Source organism: Phyllobates terribilis, unplaced genomic scaffold, assembly GCF_046119375.1.
Source record: "Phyllobates terribilis strain yellow unplaced genomic scaffold, ASM4611937v1 Scaffold_1__5_contigs__length_1240528914, whole genome shotgun sequence".
Classification (NCBI taxonomy): Eukaryota; Metazoa; Chordata; class Amphibia; order Anura; family Dendrobatidae; genus Phyllobates; species Phyllobates terribilis.
The window spans coordinates 660,119,844-660,135,541 of record NW_027362761.1 but is presented as its reverse complement, the minus strand read 5'-3'; the positions used below and the strand labels follow the sequence as shown (position 1 = coordinate 660,135,541).

The following is a 15,698-nucleotide window of genomic DNA, read 5'->3' as shown; positions in this document are numbered from 1 at the left end:
TGACGTGGATATTGACCATTTCTCCCTTTTGTCAGTACCAAGCTGTCTCAATAAAAATCTCAGCACAAAGCCCCAATTTACACAGCTATGAGTAAGAGCTTACACAAACAAATGGCAGCCAATAGGTGCCACCAAGCTACTTAGAATGCGAGCATCCTGTCCCTGAAAGATGCAGGGGGTAATTAGTGGCAAGATTGCAATAATTTGTGTGCAACTGTTGGAGCTTGCTTACCGAGCTTCAAAGAAGAAATCCATAGACACTCCGACATGAAATATAGTGAGTTCCATACGTTCGGCAATAATGGGACCTATATTGTTAGTGACAAACAGCCGAGGAATGCATACATAGTTTTTCATTGTTGCAAGCCAAATCAGAGAGCTGTAGCGCAAAAACACCAGAATAGCAGACTGCAGCTATGCGATGTGTGGTCTCTTAATGAAGGTAAAATCATAACGGGAAAAAATAGCGTCATTTGCAAGCTACTGCGATCAACGAGCGATGGGTCATTGCAGAAGTTAGCGTTTTCAATAAAAATGTACAGGCTGGAGACCGGCCCACATGATGTCACCACAAGGGGGGTGTGGACGGATCTCCCCTTAGGTATAAGAGAACCCATGGACAATAGAGGAGCACTCATTGCCAGGGGATTATAAGCAACGGGTCACATTCGATAACACTCAAATCAAACTGGGGAGCCCCTCCTCCACCCATATTGAATCGTCGCAGCGATCTTTATAGAGTAAGTTGTCTTCTTTTATCCTGTTTATTTTATGTAACTGATTACTTATTTTAATGTCTCCTTTGTAACATCCTTGTATATAGTTTTCTTAAACACTGCCTCCCGTTTGAATTAAATACAAAATGTAATAGTTCTGTTTCTTTTGTCCTGTAATCGTTCCCTCCCCTGAATCCATATGCGCTACCAAAACGCAGGCGTCTGGCCAGGCCTATATTATATTTCAAACTCGGCCGGTGGTGGCAGCGAATCATATTAATAATCGGGCTATCATGCCGCCAGCAGCAACCGTACGGGGCGTACGCACATGTTCCTGGAGCTGGAATTTGGAGGTGTGACACCATACGCTTTCTCCATGCTTGCCGATGCCCAAGGAGTGAGTGGTCTGGATCCTGAGCTCGCCACTCCGGACAAAATACTGACAGCGTGACAGCACTGTGAGATATTGCGTGATCTCTCTGGTGTCGTCGCTGTGGTGATCCCTGACACCCCCCAAAAGTGAACGCATTTTACAACCCACTCCTCTGTGTGAGTTCATCAAGTAGTGCAGTGACCATACTGACACCACAGCTGTTCCATGGAAATTTATACCATTGGGCAGAAAAGAAAAAATAATTACCACTCTTTTACCACTAAAATGTTGTTTTAACCTCAGATTTTACATGGGAAAATAGGTAAATGGTCACTTCATCCATAGATGAATTCCCAGAGGGGTGTCATTTGCAAAATGGGGTCACTTCAGGGTCACTTCAGGGGGAATTCTGTTATTCTGGCACTTTTCAGAGCCGCTAAGTGCCAGAACAGCAGAATCCCCATTCGACTATGGGTTTAGTGACCATTTTAACTCCATGGATGATTTCCAGAAACAAGCACACAGTGGAAGTTTTAGATTCTGGAGAACCCCCCCGCCCCTCATGGAAATTAAGAGAGTGCTACTCTGAAGCAGCGACCCAAGGAGAAGTCATTATTATGGGGGACTTCAACTACCCTGAAATACATTGGGGAACAGAAACCTGTAGTTCAAGCAAAGGTAATAGGTTTTTGACAACTATGAGACTATTACCTTTCACAACTGGTTCAGGACCCAACAAGAAGGGGGCACTGCTAGACCTAATATTAACCAACAGGCCAGACCGCATATTAAATATTCTAGATGGGGGTCACTTGGGTAATAGTGATCACAAAATATTAAGCTTTCATTTATCCTTTAATAAGATGTGTAGTAGAGGGGTTACAAGGACACTAAACTTCAGGAAGGCAAATTTCCAACGATTAAGAGATGATTTTAGTGCAATAAACTGGGACGATATCCTGAGACATAAAACTACTCAAAGCAAATGGGAGACATTTATTAGCATTCTGAATAGGACATGTGCACAATATATACTCTATGGGAATAAACAGGCTAGAAACAGGAGGAAACCACTATGGCTAAAGAGAGCTGTAAGGGGCGTAATAAGTGAGAAAAAGAAAGCATTTAGAGAACTAAAGCAAGTAGGTAGTGATGAGGCATTAAATAAATACAGAAAATTAAATAAATTCTGTAAAAACCAAATCAAAGCAGCAAAGATTGAGACAGAGAGACTCATTGCCAGAGAAAGTAAAAATAATCCCAAAATATTCTATAACTACATAAATAGTAAAAGACTAAAAAATGATAGTGTTGGCCCCCTTAAAAATAGTCTGGGTGAAATGGTGGATGAGGATGAGGACAAAGCCAATATGTTAATGTTTTTTTTTCAACAGTATTTACACAAGAAAATCCCATGATAGAAAACATGATCAGTGATAACAAAAATTCTCCATTAAATGTCACTTGCTTAACCCAGCAGGAAGTACAGCGGCGTCTAAAAATCACTAAAGTTGACATCCCCGGGCCTGGATGGGATATACCCGCAAGTACTGCAGGAATTAAGTAACGTCATAGATAGACCATTATTTTTAATCTTTAATGATTCCATAATAACAATGTCTGTACCACAGGACTGGCGTATAGCAAATGTGGTGCCAATATTCAAAAAGGGGACAAAAACCGAACTTGGAAATTATAGGCCAGTAAGCTTAACCTCTACTGTGGGTAAAATCCTGGAGGGTTTCCTAAGAGATGCTATAATAGAGTATCTGAAGAAGAATAACCTCATGACCCAATATCAACATGGGTTTACGAGGGACCGTTCCTGTCAAACTAATCTGATCAGCTTTTATGAAGATGTAAGTTCCGGTCTGGACCAAGGAAATCCAGTATATGGACTTTTCGAAAGCTTTTGATACGGTTCCACACAAAAGGTTGATGCATATATTTTCCCCTATCCCCATTGTTCTTATTTTATGTAAGTAGGTTAAGAACTGGCTCAATGATAGGAAACAAAGGGTGGTTATTAATGGAACACACTCAGACTGGGTCACAGTTAACAGTGGGGTACCACAGGGGGTCAGTATTGGGCCCGCTTCTTTTTAACATATTTATTAATGACCTTGTAGGGGGCATACAGAGTAGTATTTCAATATTTGCAGATGACACTAAACTCTGCAGGGTAATCAATACAGAGGAAGACAATTTTATATTACAGGAGGATCTATGTAATCTAGAAGCTTGGGCTGATAAATGGCAAATGAGCTTTAATGGGGAGAAATGTAAGGTAATGCACTTGGGCAGAGGAAATAAAATGTATAATTATATGCTTAATTGTAAAACACTGGGCAAAACTGTCACTGAAAATGACCTGGGTGTATTGGTGGTCGACAAGCTCACGTTTAGAGGCCAGTGTCAGGCAGCTGCTGCAAAGGCAAATAAAATAATGGGATGCATTAAAAGAGTACTAGATACTCATGAGGAGAACATAATTTTACCTCTTTACAAGTCACTAGTGCGACCACACTTAGAATACTGTGTACAATTCTGGTCTCCGGTGTATAAGAAAGACATAGCTGAACTTGAGCGGGTGCAGAGAAGAGCGACCACGGTTATTAGAGGACTGGGGGGTCTGCAATACCAAGACAGGATATTACACTTGGGGTTATTTAGTTTGGAAAAACGAAGGCTTAGGGGTGATCTTATTACTATGTACAAGTATATGAGGGGACAGTACAAAGACCTTTCTACTGAACTTTTTACTCTGAGGCCAGAGACGGAAACAAGGGGGCATCTTCTACGTCTGGAGGAAAGAAGGGTTAATCATAATCACAGACGCGGATTCTTTACTGTAAGAGCAGTGAGACTATGGAACTCTCTGCCGCATGATGATGTAATGAGTGATTCACTACTAAAATTTAAGAAGGGCATGGATGCCTTTCTTGAAAAGTATAATATTGCAAGTTATATATACTAGATTCGTTGATAGGGCGTTGATCCAGGGAACTAGTCTGATTGTCGCATGGACTCAGGAAGGAATTTTTTTCCCCAATGTGGAGCTTAGTGTTTGCCACGTGGGTTTTTTTTGCCTTCCTCTGGATCAATATGTTAGGTTATGGGTTGAACTAGATGGACTTGGTCTTCCTTCAACCTTAAAAACTATGTTACTCGAATGTGTCATTCACTAAATAAACCTAATTCTTGAATGACCAAATGGGATACATTTTTACAGTTTAAAAATGTGGTTCTGTGTTGAAGATTTTAAAATGATCAGTGAGGCATAAGGCTGGCAATGCTGGGCATTGTGGGCAATAGTAGCGGCTATCATGCCTCATTCCTCTCTTGGTACATACACAACATCTATTTTGGGGATTCAGAAAAGTGAGTCTTTTCACATCCCCAGATTCTAATGGATGAGTGGGGCTAACATTTTCAAAAACAAGATTTTCAATTACCTTTTCTTGATAATCAAGAAAAGTATCTGAATTTCCTGCTTTTTTGTATGCCACAAAAGAATTTGTATGTGGCCACCTGAAACAAATAAATGACTAACTTTTTATACCAGGTATATGAATTTTTTGATACCTGGTCTGCAAGGTCCACACCTCCCATGTATTTGTTGTAGTCAATGACTGACACAGGTTTTTGCTTCGGAGTAGAGGATCCTAGTTCTACTTGAGGGCAAGCACCTCTCCATTGCGTACAGCCCCTGGCTACCCCTTTTAGAACTTTTGGTTGACCAATGGTTGTGGAAACCCCTGACACTTTTTACGAGTGGTCCCACAAGCTCCTATGTTGTGTTTAACCAGACTTTTAAATAGGGGTATGCTGGTGTAGTAGTTGTCCACATGCAGATTGTAGTCTTTTTGTAAAAATTGAAAAAACAGGTCCCCGCACTCACTTGAGAAGATTAATTAATTTCTAATGTTTTGCCATTTCTTCATGTGGAATAAACTAATTAATTAATCTTCTCAAGTGAGTGCTGGGACCTTTCAGTCCAGAGTGCTTTCTCTGGACTGTTCACTTTTGTAAAAATTGACTTATTAGCTCCCAAAATTTTTTCCAGATGTCCCCAGATAAGTAGGGCATCCTGGTGGGTTTAGTTGGCTGTCTTTCCCCTTATAAATCTGAAAATCTGATGTGTATCTGGTTGAACTTTCGCACATTTTATAGAGCTTTATTCCGAACCTTTCCCTCTTAGATTGGATAAATAGCTTGAGGTGCAGTCTTCCTTGGAGTTTTTAGAGAAATGCTTTGCGTTGGGGTGTAGAGCCTTAAAAATTTTTCTGTCAAGGCTTCAATGATGGGTCTTATTTTATATGATCGGTCATGTTCTGGTGCATTTCTGGGCAGGCATTAACTATTGTCATTAAAATGCCAAAACCTCATGAGCATTTCATAACGGGTCCTAGGAAGAATGACAGGAAATTTAAGTCCTTAATGTTTTTAATTTCCGAGACATTAGTTGGTGTCCTTAAATTTTCCCTAGCATAATAGGATCGTGGATTCTGGATGATAAATTGGGACGTGTATAAATTTGTTTGCACGACAATATGCTTTAGCAAGCTATCTGTCCAAAACAATTAAAAAAAATTAATTAGTCCAAAATCTTCCACCTCCACATTTATACCAGGAATGGCGTTGAAATCAGGGTTGAATGGAGCAGCCAAATCCGAAGCCTCCCATCTGGGAAATTCTGTATCAAGTGGCAAAGCCCTCTTGTATATTTGCGTGCGCCAGTTCACTAGCACTAGGGACAGCACTTGTACTTAGCAGTGTTCCCTGATTTGTAGACGTTTTTCCAGTAGCGCTATTTGCCCCTATTGTTGTATTGGTCCTAGTGTTTGAGGATGGACCAGAATCACTGCTCATTTCTGAGCCATCACTGTCGCCGTTACTAAAGCCCTCAAAATCCACATCTCCATCTGACATTGCACTTTCGTCACTGTCCGAACATAACAGGGCATATGCTTCTTCTACAATATAAGTGTGACAGGCCATTTTATTTGTTTTTATATTTTTTAACGTGACTAACTGACGAGACATCTATCAAATTATTGGTAAAACAATTCTCATCAAGCCTAACCCTAGGCTAACCCTAACCCCAACCCTGGGCTAACCTTAACCCCAACTTTGGGCCAACCCTAACCCTGGGCTAACCCTAACCCCGGGCCAACCCCAGCCCAACCCCAACCCTCTTTATCTGTTTTTTTTTTTCTTCACAGTAGCGAACTGCTGACTGACACATCTATTGTCAGCAGCACTAGTGAAACTGTTTCTAAACCCAGCATCTTTTTTGGGGATAATTTTGGGTGGGAGTGGCATGGATGGGGCAAATAAAATGACGCTCTGCAAGTCCCCAGACTTCTTCAGACTCAAAGGCTGCCTCCTGTGCCATTGAGTCAAATATGAGACACTCTAAAATTTTCTCCTAGAGCTGGAGGAAAGTAATCGCTCCTTGTCATTTTTTGTGCAGGACAAAACTGTTATAGGTAACAATTTGGTTTAGGTAGGTTGCTACCTTTTTATACCAAGCCCTGGTCTTACGCTTCACTAGGTATGGTTGAAACACCTGGTCTGACAACCCACCTTTTCTGGTGGCGCCTCTGTCTCTGACCATCACAGTGATGACCGCATGTAGAATAGTCGGCATGTTCATGTCCTTCATGTCATTCCACTTCACTGCAAGAACTTGGTCACTTGCAAGTGAGAATGACGCCCTACTTTGTTTTTCCTGACTGTCCCACACGCCCGTGTTTACAGCGTGGAGTTATTTGTAAGGGGATATTAGTATAATAATGAAATGCTAATGTCCATGAATCATATTAGATTAAAACTAAATATGTATTGAGGTAAATATCAGCATGCGCTGCCTCCCAGCCCTGGATACTTCCTATGAGAGACACACACTGACATGCTTGTGTGTCAATGAGCGTCTCTAGGAAGTTGGTTATACCCGGAAGGCGGGCGGTGATGACATGCGCCGCCGATGTCACTGGTGGGCGGACCTCCTCAGAGCGGAATCTGATTGAGCGCCCTTTAAATGAACCTCCTTCCCTCACCCTGACACGCCCCTGGAAGACGCTTGTGTCGAAACGCGCGTTTGGGTAGGGGACTTAAAACCAGCTGAATGGGACCTCCGTAATCTGTACTCTGTACCAGCTAATTCATAGATATTTTCAGTTCATTTTGATAGCCATATATTTGACTGCAACTGTCTTACTGGTCACAGGTGCCCGTTGTACAGGTATACTTATCAGTCAGGTATTTTATTTCTGACATACCTCCATTTTGTCCTTTTTACCAACTTATTAGGACCTTGGTTCATTCATATATATATATATATATATTATGTGTGTGTGTATATGTATGTATAGAATATATATGTGTGTGTATGTGTATAGCTCTCGCAAAAATTAAGAGACCTCTGCACAATTTTCTAAAAATAACCATCTCTACATGTCTGACAGCCATTCCATTCCAGTGTGAGTTGAATTCCAACCAAAGTACTAGTCATTCTACTTAATGTGCTTCTGATTAGGTGATCATCTGAACCAAGTCTTATGTAACGAGGAAAAGTATAAAAAACACTTCACAATCCTCTTCCAATAGGACAAGCTGGATGGCAAAACAAGTGCTAGGAATAACCCAAAAGTAATTTGAATGAAACAATAACTTTTAACCATGCCAAAGGAGTTGAAAAGAAAAGTCTTGAGTGAGGAAAAGAAGGGCTCAATTATGGCTTTACTAGCAGAGGGATACAGTGAGCATCATGTTGCCTCCATCCTCAAAATTTCGAAGACGCCAGTCCATTACAATAAGGTCAAGCAGCAGACATTGGGGACAACAAAGCTACAGACCGGCAGAGGGCGAAAGCGACTCTCCACTGGCTGGGATGAACGTCCTCTTATTCGAATGTCATTCAGCAACCGCAGGATGACATCAAGTGACCTACAAAAGGAATGGCATATGGCAGCTGGGGTGAAGTGCACGGCAAGAACAGTTCATAACAGGCTCTCAGAGGCAAGCCTCAAGTCATGTAAAGCTAGAAAAAAGCCTTTCATCAATGAGAAACAAAAGAGAGCCAGGCTGAAGTTTACCAAAGACCATAAGGATTGGACCATAGAGGACTGGAGTTAGGTAATCTTATCTGATGAGTCTAATTTTCAGCTTTGCCCAACACCTGGTCGTCTAATGGTTAGACGGAGACCTGGAGAAGCATACAAGCCACAGTGTCTTGCACCCACTGTGAAATTCTGCTCAGGCAATGTTCCCCAACTCTGAGGACTGTTTTTTTCCAGCAGGACAATGCCCCATGCCACACAGCTAGGTCAATCAGTGTGTGGATGAAGGAGCACCACATCAAGACCCTGTCATGGCCAGCCCAATCTCCAGACCTGAACCCCATTGAAATCCTGGAATGTAATCAAGAGAAAGATGGATAGTCACAAGCCATCAAACAAAGAAGAACTGCTTAAATTTTTGTGCCAGGAATGGCATAAGGTCACCCAAAAAAAAAGTGTTTAGTCAGCCACCAATTGGGCAAGTTCTCCCACTTAAAAAGATGAGAGAGGCCTGTAATTGACATCATAGGTAAACCTTAACTATGAGAGACAAAATGAAAAAATAAATCTTGAAAATCACATTGTCTGATTTGGAAAGAAATTTTTTTCAAATTTTGTTGGAAAATAAGTATTTAATCAATTACAGACAATCAAGATTTCTGGCTCTCACAGACCTGTAACTTCTTCTTCTTTAAGAGGCTCCATTGTCCTCCACTCATTACCTGTAGTACTGGCACCTGTTTGAATTTGTTATCAGTATAAAAGACACCTGTCCGCAACCTCAAACGGTCACACTCCAAACTCTACTTTGGTGAAGGCCAAAGAGCTGTCGCAGGACATCAGGAACAAAATTGTATCCCTGCACCAGGCTGGGAAGACTGAATCTGCAATAGGTAAGCAGCTTGGTGTGAATAAATCAACTGTGGTAGCAATAATTAGAAAATGGAAGACATACAAGACCACTGATAATCTCTCTCAATCTGGGGCTCCACACAAGATCTCACCCCATGGGGTCAAAATGATCTCAAGAACGGTGAGCAAAAATCCCAGAACCACACGGGGGGACCTAGTGAATGACCTGCAGAGAGCTGGGACCAACGTTACACAGGCTACCATCAGTAACACACTACGCTGCCAGGGACTCGGATCTTGCAGTGCCAGACGTGTCCCCCTGCTTAAGCAATTACTTGTCCGAGCTCGTCTGAAGTTTGCTAGAGAGCATTTGGATGATCCAGAAGAGTATTAGGAGAATGTCATATGGTCAGATGAAACCAAAGTAGAACTGTTTGGTAGAAACACAACTCGTCGTGTTTGGAGGAGAAAGAATGCTGAGTTGCTTCCAAAGAACGCCATACCTACTGTGAAGCATGGGGGTGGCAACATCATGCTTTGGGGTTGTTTCTCTGCCAAGGGGCCAGGACGACTGATCCGTGTACATGAAAGAATGAATGGGGCCATGTATCGTGAAATTTTGAGTGCAAACCTCCTTCCATCTGCAATGGCATTGAAGATGAAACGTGGCTGGGTCTTTCAGCATGGCAATGATCCCAAGCACACAGCCAGGGCAACGAAGGAGTGGCTTCGTAAGAAGCATTTCAAGGTCCTGGAGTGGCCTAGCTAGTCTCCAGATCTAAACCCTATAGAAAACCTTTGGAGGGAGTTGAAAGTCTTTGTTGCCCAGCGACAGCCCCAAAATATCACTGCTCTAGAGGAGATCTGCATGGAGGAATGGGCCAACATATCAGCAACAGTGTGTGCCAACCTTGTGAAGACTTAAAGAAAACGTTTGATCTCTGTCATTGCCAACAAAGGATATATAACAAAGTATTGAGATGAACGTTTGTAATTGACCAATTACTTATTTTCCACCAAAATTTGTGTATATATGTGTGTGTGTATATACAGTACAGACCAAAAGTTTGGACACACCTTCTCATTTAAAGATTTTTCTGTATTTTAATGCCTTCGGTGTGAATGTACAATTTTCAAAGTCATCAAAACTATGAATTAACACATGTGGAATTATATACTTAACAAAAAAGTGTGAAACAACTGAAAATATGTCTTATATTCTAGGTTATTCAAAGTAGCCACCTTTTGATTTGATGACTGCTTTGCACACTCTTGGCATTCTCTTGATGAGCTTCAAGAGGTAGTCACCGGAAATGGTCTTCCAACAATCTTGAAGGAGTTCCCAGAGACGCTTAGCCTTCACTCTGCGGTCCAGCTCACCCCAAACCATCTCGATATGGTTCAGGTCTGGTGACTGTGGAGGCCAGGTCATCTGGCATAGCACCACATCACTCTCCTTCTTGGTCAAATAGCCCTTACACAGCCTGGAGGTGTGTTTGGGGTCATTGTCCTGTTGAAAAATAAATGATGGTCCAACTAAACGCAAACCGGATGGAATAGCATGCCGCTGCAAGATGCTGTGGTAGCCATGCTGGTTTAGTATGCCTTCAATTTTGAATAAATCCCCAACAGAGTCACCAGCAAAGCACCCCCACACTATCACACCTCCTCATCCATGCTTCATGGTGGGAACCAGGCATGTAGAGTCCATCCGTTCACCTTTTCTGCGTCGCACAAAGACACGGTGGTTGGAACCAAAGATCTCAAATTTGGACTCATCAGACCAAAGCACAGATTTCCACTGGTCTAATGTCCATTCCTTGTGTTCTTTAGCCCAAACAAGTCTCTTCTGCTTGTTGCCTGTCCTTAGCAGTGGTTTCCTAGCAGCTATTTTACCATGAAGGCCTGCTGCACAAAGTCTCCTCTTAACAGTTGTTGTAGAGATGTGTCGGCTGCTAGAACTCTGTGTGGCATTGACCCGGTCTCTAATCTGATCTGCTGTTAACCTGCAATTTCTGAGGCTGGTGACTCGGATAAACTTATCCTCAGAAGCAGAGGTGACTCTTGGTCTTCCTTTCCTGGGGTGGTCCTCATGTGAGCTAGGTTCTTTGTAGCGCTTGATGGTTTTTGCAACTGCACTTGGGGACACTTTCAAAGTTTCCCAATTTTTCGGACTGACTGACCTTCATTTCTTAAAGTAATGATGGCCACTCGTTTTTCTTTACTTAGCTGCTTTTTTCTTGCCATATTACAAATTCTAACAGTCTATTCAGTAGGACTATTAGCTGTGTATCCACCAGACTTCTGCACAACACAACTGATGGCCCCAACTCCATTTATAAGGCAAGAAATCCCACTTATTAAACCTGACAGGGCACACCTGTGAAGTGAAAACCATTTCCGGTGACTACCTCTTGAAGCTCATCAAGAGAATGCCAAGAGTGTGCAAAGCAGTCATCAAAGCAAAAGGTGGCTACTTTGAAGAACCTAGAATATAAGACATATTTTCAGTTGTTTCACACTTTTTTGTTAAGTATATAATTCCACATGTGTTAATTCATAGTTTTGATACCTTCAGTGTGAATGTACAATTTTTAAAGTCATGAAAATGCAGAAAAATCTTTAAATGAGAAGGTGTGTCCAAACTTTTGGTCTGTACTGTGTATGTATATATATATATATATATAATGTGTGTGTGTGTGTGTGTGTATATATATATATATATATGTATATATATATACATACAGTACAGACCAAAAGTTTGGACACACCTTCTCATTTAAGATTTTTCTTTATTTTCTTGACTATGAAAATTGTACATTCACACTGAAAGCATCAAAACTATGAATTACCACATGTGGAATTATATACTTAACAAAAAAGTGTGAAACAACTGAAAATATGTCTTATATTCTAGGTTCTTCAAAGTAGCCACCTTTTGCTTTGATGACAGCTTTGCACACTCTTGGCATTCTCTTGATGAGCTTCAAGAGGTAGTCACCAGAAATGGTTTTCACTTCACAGGTGTGCCCTGTCAGGTTTAATAAGTGGGATTTCTTGCCTTATAAATGGGGTTGGGACCATTAGTTGTGTTGTGCAGAAGTCTGTTGGATACACAGCTGATAGTCCTACTGAATAGACTGTTAGAATTTGTATTAAGGCAAGAAAAAAGCAGCTAAGTAAAGAAAAATGAGTGGCCATCATTACTTTAAGAAATGAAGGTCAGTCAGTCCGAAAAATTGGGAAAAATTTGAAAGTGTCCCCAAGTGCAGTTGCAAAAACCATCAAGCGCTACAAAGAAACTGGCTCACATGAGGACCGCCCCAGGAAAGGAAGACCAAGAGTCACCTCTGCTTCTGAGGATAAGTTTATCCGAGTCACCAGCCTCAGAAATCACAGGTTAACAGCAGCTCAGATTAGAGACCAGGTCAATGCCACACAGAGCTCTAGCAGCAGACACATCTCTTCAACAACTGTTAAGAGGAGACTTTGTGCAGCAGGCCTTCATGGTAAAATAGCTGATAGGAAACCACTGCTAAGGACAGGCAACAAGCAGAAGAAACTTGTTTGGGCTAAAGAACACAAGGAATTGACTTTAGACCAGTGGAAATCTGTGCTTTGGTCTGATGAGTCCAAATTTGAGATCTTTGGTTCCAACCACCGTGTCTTTGCGCGACGCAGAAAAGGTGAACGGATGGACTCTACATGCCTGGTTCCCACCATGAAGCATGGAGGAGAAAGTGTGATGGTGTGGGGGCGCTTTGCTGGTGACACTGTTGGGGATTTATTCAAAATTGAAGGCATACTGAACCAGCATGGCTACCACAGCATCTTGCAGCGGCATGCTATTCTATCTGGTTTGCTTTTAGTTGGACCATCATTTATTTTTCAACAGGACAATGACCCCAAACACACCTCCAGGCTGTGTAAGGGCTATTTTACCAAGAAGGAGAGTGATGGGGTGCTACGCCAGATGAACTGGCCTCCACAGTCACTAGACCTGAACCCAATCGAGATGGTTTGGGGTGAGCTGGACCGCAGAGTGAAGGCAAAAGGGCCAACAAGTGCTAAGCATCTCTGGGAACTCCTTCAAGATTGTTGGAAGACCATTTCCGGTGACTACCTCTTGAAGCTCATCAAGAGAATGCCAAGAGTGTGCAAAGCAGTCATCAAAGCAAAAGGTGGTTACTTTGAAGAACCTAGAATATAGGACATATTTTCAGTTGTTTCACACTTTATTGTTAAGCATATAATTCCACATGTGTTAATTCATAGTTTTGATGCCTTCAGTGTGAATGTACAAATTTCATAGTCATGAAAATACAGAAAAATCTTTTAATGAGAAGGTGTGTCCAAACTTTTGGTCTGTACTGTATATACTGAATATTCAATCTATTCTTAGGTTATTGGCTCATTCCAGACATTACCATACCCACAGTTTAGTCCCTTGTTTTATCGCACATACAGGGGGGTCATAATACACTGCTCAAAAAAATAGAGGGAACACTCAAATAATACGTCCTAGATCTGAATGAATGAAATATTCTCATTGAATACTTTGTTCTGTACAAAGTTGAATGTGCTGACAACAAAATCACACACAAATCATCAATGGAAATCAAATTTATTAACCAATGGAGGCCTGGATTTGGAGTCACCCCCAAAATTAAAGTGGAAAAACACACTACTGGCTGATCCAACTTTGATGTAATGTCCTTAAAACAAGTCAAAATGAGGCTCAGTATTGTGTGTGGCCTCCACGTGCCTGTATGACCTCCCTACAACGCCTGGGCATGCTCCTGATGAGGTTGCGGATGGTCTCCTGTGGGATCTCCTCCCAGACCTGGACTAAAGCATTCACTAACTCCTGGACAGTCTGTGGTGCAAAGTGATGCTGGTGGATAGAGCAAGACATGATGTCCCAGATGTGCTCAATCAGATTCAGGTGTGGGGAACGGACGGGCCAGTCCATTGCTTCAATGCCTTTATCTTGCAGGAACTGCTGACACACTCCAGCCACATGAGGTCTGGCATTATCCTGCATTAGGAGGAACCCAGGGCCAACCGCCCCAGCATATGGTCTCAAAGGGGGTCTGAGGATCTCATCTCGGTACCTAATGGCAGTCAGGCTACCTCTGACGAGCACATGGAGGGCTGTGCGGCCCAGACTCTGTCACATGTGCTCAGTGTGAACCTGCTTTCATCTGTGAAGAGCACAGGACACCAGTGGTGACTTTGCCAATCTTGGTGTTCTGTGGCAAATGCCATGCGTCCTGCATGGTGTTGGGCTGTGAGCACAACTCCTATCTGTGGATGTCGGGCCCTCATACCACCCTCATGGAGTCTATTTCTAACCGTTTGTGCAGACACATGCACATTTGTGGCCTGCTGGAGGTCATTTTGCAGGGCCCTGGCAGTGTTCCTCCTTGCACAAAGGCGGAGGTAGCGGTCCTACTGTTGGGTTGTTGCCCTCCTATGGTCCCCTCCACGTCTCCTGGTGTACTGGCCTGTGTCCTGGTAGCGCCTTCAGCCTCTGGACACTACGCTGACAGACACAGCTAACCTTCTTGCCACAGCTCACATTGATGTGCCATCCTGGATGAGCTGCACTACCTGAGCAACTTCTGTGGGTTGTAGAGTCCGTCTCATGCTACCACGAGTGTGAAAGCACAACCAACATTCAAAAGTGACCAAAACATCAGCCAGAAAGCATTGGTACTGAGATGTGGTCTGTGGTCCCCACCTGCAGAAACACTCCTTTATTGAGTGTGTCTTATAATTGCCAATAATTTCCATCTATTGTCTATTCCATTTGCACAACAGCATGTGAAATTGATTGTCAATCAGTGTTGCTTCCTAAGTGGACAGTTTGATTTCACAGAAGTTTGATTTACTTGGAGTTATATTCTGTTGTTTAACTGTTCCCTTTAATTTTTTGAGCAGTGTAGTACCCTAATGCTTTGATATTGAATGCCCTGTATGAGTGAATATTTATGATATTGCTGATATTTACTCTTTTTGCTATTCCTATGTCCCCTTTTTGGTACATTTTTTATTATATTCCTAATTTAACTCGATAAATATTTGGTTTTAATTTCATGGATCGCTTCATTGCTCCTTCTTTTGCACTTTGAGTGTGAGCAAGTTGTTAGTTCTAGTGTAATAATTGTCTGTGTACACGTGGTACCCTTGGTGAAGAAAGGACGTCCTTATTTGCCAGACAATTTTACCTGGGATGCTAATTGTCTGGGGGAAGTTTGGAGGTCCCTACCTTTGTAAATTAGAAAGGTGGATGTGTAGCCTGTTGTGCTCTCACATATTGTACAGTTTTATACCATATTTGGCGCCCTTGGAGGGGATAAATTGGCAGAATGATAAACGGCCCTTGAAACTCATGAGGGACTCTTTGACCCCAACATTTTCCTCTGGGTTACAGAAATTTAGAAATGAATCTTTAAGGAGGAAAATTAGGGGTCTTAGTTTGTTCAGGCGATCGTAGTTGGGGTAATTTCTTTGGGGGGGCTTGGGAATTGTCAGTAAAATGGAGGAATCTCATTAGGGCTTCATAACGGGCTCAGAACATGATAGCTGCAAATACAGGGGTGTTGTGGACAGATTCTGTTGCCCTGTAGGAGAGGAGTGTTTCTTTTTTTGTTGAGGGTATGGCCCAAATTTTTTTTTCATTTCAGGGAC

At 42.2% G+C, this 15,698-nt stretch overlaps 1 protein-coding gene across 7 annotated transcripts in view; it reads left to right on the top strand.

Annotated features, from left to right (window-relative positions):
- GAK (cyclin G associated kinase) overlaps window positions 1–15,698 on the top strand; it is a 609,434-nt gene that overhangs the window by 535,706 nt on the left and 58,030 nt on the right. The gene's annotated exons all lie outside the window — the stretch shown is intronic.